At 36.3% G+C, this 5,408-nt stretch overlaps 1 pseudogene; it reads right to left on the bottom strand.

Moving 5' to 3' along the window:
- Positions 1-524: 524 nt before the first annotated feature.
- Positions 525-1,503, bottom strand: LOC122152098 (annotated as a pseudogene).
- Between the last annotated feature and the right edge of the window lie 3,905 nt (positions 1,504-5,408).

Here is a 5,408-nt window from a genome sequence, read left to right as displayed (position 1 = left end):
GAGGTAAATCAGAAGTATATTTAAATTTAGAAAAAGTACATTTAATACTAATATAGTAAATTTAAACATATAATCAAAAAACGAACTCACTGCCGTCGAGTCTGTCTGACTCATAGCAAACCCTCCTTGGGTTTCAAGGCAGTATGGGTCCGGAAGTAGATTGCGCAAACTTCCTTCTGAGGAATGGCTGGTGGGTTTGAACTGCCAACCTTCTAGTTAACAGTCAAATGCCTTAGGCACTATATCACCAGAGCTCCTAATTTAAACATAAAAATAATTAAATTTAGAAGTAATTTTTTAAAAAATAATAATAGATGTAAATTCATTCACAGATTTTTGTAATCTTTAAGAGAGCCCATCACCAGGGTTTTTCTCCCATGTAATGGATGGTGGATTTAAACCATGACTTTTATTTGAGCTGAGTGCTTAATATTTGCACAACCAAACCTCCTCAAAAAGATTCCTATAAACCAAATAATCTGATATATACTGTTATATATTAAAGTCACTACTAATTAATACATTTATATCTTTGAGGCCATTTTTACGCCAAACATTTTGCTAAGGGCCACCTTCATGTTCCTGTTTCTCAGACTGTAAATGACAGGATTCAGTGTAGGAGGTACCAAGGAGTATAACACAGACGTAAGGAGATTCATTGATGATGGGGATTTGAAGGCTGAACCTAAATATGCAATGACTCCAGAAGATAAAAACAAGGTTACAACAGTGAGGTGGGGTATACAGGTAGAGAAAGTTTTGAATCTGCCTTGAGTAGATGAAATTTTTAAGACAGCTGAGAAAATGTGAACATAGGAAACAATAATTAAAATAAAACATACAAAAGAAAAACAACAGCTATCAATGGTAAATGCATATCCTAAAATATGCTCCCCAGAACAAGCAACTGTAAGTAATGATGGAATATCACAAAAGAACTGGTGGATTAAGTTAGACCCACAGAAATTGACAGAGAATGTACCTGCTACATGAATGCATCCATAGATACATCCACTGAGCTACGATGCAGTCACCATCTGCACACAGGCATATCTATTCACAATGGTCTCATAGTGCAGAGGATGGCAGATGGCAGCAAAGCGGTCATAGGACATGACTATAAGGAGGGCATACTCTGTGCCAGCGAAAAACATAACAAGAAAAACCTGTGAGGCACATCCTAGTAAAGAGATGGAATGGCTGTTGGTCAGAGAGTTCATGATGGACTTGGGGATAGTAACATGTAGATATAGCACATGTCAATTTTAAGGATAAATTCTTCAGGAAGAAATACATGGGGGCTTGGAGGTGCTCATCAATGGTGGTGAGGGTGACAATGAGGAGATTCCCCATCAGCGCTGTTAGGTAAATGAGGCAGAAGACAGCTGTATACAGTTTCTGTAACATCCAGTCACCAGGGAATCCCATGAGTAAGAATTCCATTAAGATGGTAATGTTGACTATTTTCTGAGGCATGTTGATTATTGTCTGCAGAAACTTAAGAAAAATGATATTTACTGCATTCACTTACATCACCAGAAACTGCCCCTTTTGTTAGTTCTCTATTTGATTATATTCTGAGGAAAAAATTTTAAGGTCATTGGAGTATCTCAGGGAAGTTACATCTTACACTTTATAATTTTCAACTCATGTACCATAAATTATATTGAGATATTCTTTAAGAGAAAGATGGAATAATATACCATTTGGTTGCCTGGTATAGTAATGTATATTTTGACCATATTCAAAATTATAATTGGATCATTGACATTTTTACAAAAGCTTCAAAATAACCAGATCATATATGAGCTATTTTTGAAGATTAAATCGAATCCTAGAAATATCTGCCTGTTCTCTGCTCTTATCAATAGTTCAGAAAGACAAAGTGATCATCATACTCTGAACAACTAAACTTAAAATATATTAATTAACAGGTTATTTTCGAAAAAGAAAATATAAAAATAATCAGGTAAAACAAATGTACTTACTTAAATAAAGAGCTAAAATGAGCAGATCTGTTTCCCAGGGAGGTTATGGTACTAGAAGCACATAAGCTTGGGAGAAATGCACTCATCAATAGAAATATACTTTGCCCAACTTCAGGTCTCCATTCTTTAAAATGCATGGGAAATGAAAGCTGAGGAGGAGATTGACAGGAAGTACTTTCTCATAAAGTGAGAAAGTCTGGATGATGGAAATTTTTCATTCAGCAGGAAACATATTTCTGTGTAAATACTGCTATTCTGTTTTCTATGCATTGGCTGGGTTGTAGTCTTCTGTCTATTGATGTGCACAGGCTAAAAGCATACTTGTATTTCTCCTGCAGTTTTATAAGACGTTACAATTGACAAATGAGAATGGGGGCCAATTAAGAGTATTGGTCAAGATCCCTGAGGGGGAAGATCATATACTGCTATGTACATGGAAATTTTTCATACAAAATTCAGGTCTATCTTTATATGCTTTGATTATTTAACAGGGTTTTCTGTTATAAGTCCTATAAAATCAACATCAGAATAATTTGATACTGGGTTTATTCCCTCAACAGACTGTGTGTACCTTTATTTTTGGTGAAAATAAACGAATAAATAACTTCATGGACACAAGTGATTAACTATGTCAGTTCATTTAGTACCTATTTTAATGTTGTTTTTACTTTTCATAAGCATAAAATAAATCCTTTGGTCTTATAAAGTATTTAATATACCAGGAATTCTCTCTCATGAACTCTACTCCATTTCCTTTTCCAGTATAGAATTCTAAAATGTTCTATTGTGTTTTTATTTCAATTTTCTCTGAATCTGTGATTACAACTACAAAAAAAAAAAAAAAGTTTCAGTATAAATGATATATTTTCAAGCTTTATTCTGTATGCTTATTTTTCACTTATCACTTTTAAGAAACATTTTCTGATACCATCTCAAATATGTTTAATCCCTGCTTTTTTAATATTTACATGCACTTCAGGATATGAATATACAATATTTTTAGAATGCTTCTGATTTTTTTCATATTACAAATTGCGAATAAAGTAATTGTGATAAATTGTTGTACATATATCCATCTATTTTTACAATAAATTATTTGAGAATAATTAATCAAATAGATTTGAAAATTTTCTATATGCCATTGATTATTCTTCCAAATATCCATGTCAAATTTGTATTCCTAACTGCAACATTCTATTTCCACACATACTTGTCTATTTAGAGAATACTTTTTTCATTAATTTTTATTAAAATTATGGGCAAACATAACCTCCACAGGTAAAAATTGCCTCATTTGTTACGCCATCAGTAGCTACATTTTATGCAATTTTGTCAGCAGGAGGAGTAAAGAAGCTTGTTGGTTGGTCCTACTTACCCTAGACAAAGTTGTCAAAGAGCAAGATGAGCTCAGGGATGCTGAGTCACAGAATAAGCACTGCATAACTGGAACTCAATGTTTCCAGTTCTGCTCTGAAAGAAAACATTATTTCTTCTAGTAACAGAGCTGATATTGCCAAAAACCAAACCCAGAGTCTTATTGTAAGGGTGGCTGAATTACAACACCAATTAAATTACCAACCCAGAATGGTGTCTGAAGTTAAAGTTAGGGCATTGATTGGAACAAAGTGGCATCCTGAAACCTGGAATAGGGACATATGGGCAGATAGTCCAGAAGATCAGGATATAGAGCCTGTAAATTCTGTTGAATCCCTCTCATCTGAAGAGATTACAGTAAAACCTTTACCCCCTCTATCTCAGTTTGATGGGATTAACCCAACTGTTACTGCTGGATCATTGCCTGAGGCAGAGGCCATGGAAGACATTGCCAAATGTTCTCAGGAACTCCCTAACCACCCATTGTTCCTGCTAGATCTATAACTAAAGTAAAGTCCAAGTGAGCCACAAAAGATGAAATACAAAGTGTGACTGAGGAGGTGGTACACTAAACCTGAAAAGACCTACTTGATTTTGCTAACATGTACAGACAGAAACCTGGAGAATATGTATGCGAATGGCTACTGAGGGTGTGGGATAATGGTGCAAGGAAAATAATATTGGATCAGTCTGAGTTTATTTATTTAAGACTACTAAGTATGGATTCTCTCTGGTAGTGTAGTACCTAAGGAACTTGCCTGCTAACCGGAAGGCTGGCAGTTACAACCCACCAGCCTCTCCTCAGAAGGAAGGTAGTGCAATATATTTCCATAGTGATACTGCTTTGGAAACCCAAGGAGGAGTTGGTATGAGTTGGGTCAGACTCAATGGCACGTAAAAACAACAAGTATGGAATCTTCATTCAATGTTTCAGCTCGAGAAGTTAGGAAAGGATGTAATAGTTTATTTGGTTGGCTTACTGAAGCATGGATTATGTGGTGGCCTACCTTAAGTCAACTTGAAGTACCAGACCTGCCTTGCTATAATGCAGAAGAAAGTATCCAGAGACTTAGGGAAATTGGCCTATTAGAATGGACTTATCAGATTAGACCCCTAGAGCCAGCAATGGAGAGTCCAGAAGACACACACTCACTGGTATGGTGAGGAATAAATTTGTGAAGGGAGCTCAAGCATCCTTGAAGACTGCTGTGATTGTTATTTTATAGAAGTCAGATTTGACAGTGGAAACTTCCCTATTGTACTAAGACACTTAACCACAATGGTGCTGATTGGATCCCATGGTAATAAGGGCCAAGTAGCAGCAGTTAATCAAAAAAGGCAAGGTGGACATGGTTACCATAATGGACAGCAGAGTAAGAACAATAAGAAGAATATTCTGATTCATGTGGAATTATGGCATTGTCTACTTGTGCATGATGTTCCTAGTAGTAAAATACATGGAAAATCTACTACTACGTATTTACTTGATCTGTATAGACAGAAGAATTCTAGGTCACATGAAGAGCAGCCTAGATTGAATGGTCAGAATACAGTGATGGCCTCTCAATCAATTTCCAGACTTGAGTCAGTTGACACACCCAGAACGCATTCAAAGAAGGGAAGACCGAGTCCCTTTGAGAAGGACTCCACTACATTGCCAAAAGTCTATAATGTCAATATTTCTCCTAGCCTTCCCCAATGGGATCTGAGAACTTTAGGAGAGTGACTGTTCATTGGGAAAAATGAAATGCTCAGACTTTTTGGGGATTACTGGACACTTGCTCTGAACTGACACTAATTCCAGGAAACTCAAAGTGTCATTGTGGTCCACCAGTCAGAATGGGGGCATATGGAGGTCAAGTTATTGATGGAGTCTTAGCTAAGGGGTATCTCACAGTGAGGCCAGTGGGTCCCCAAACCCATCCTGTAGTGATTTTCCCAGTTCCAGACTGTATAATTGGAATAGATATACTGAGCAATTGGCAGAATTCCCTTATTTGGTCCTTGACATGAGGAATAAGGGCTATTATGGTAAGAAAAGCCAAG

The sequence above is a fragment of the Orycteropus afer genome, unplaced genomic scaffold (assembly GCF_000298275.1).
Source record: "Orycteropus afer afer isolate SDZICR_OR568_19922 unplaced genomic scaffold, OryAfe1.0 scaffold01754, whole genome shotgun sequence".
Lineage (NCBI taxonomy): Eukaryota > Metazoa > Chordata > Mammalia > Tubulidentata > Orycteropodidae > Orycteropus > Orycteropus afer.
Note: the sequence above shows the minus strand (reverse complement) of the source record. Positions and strands in the feature narration are given on the sequence as shown.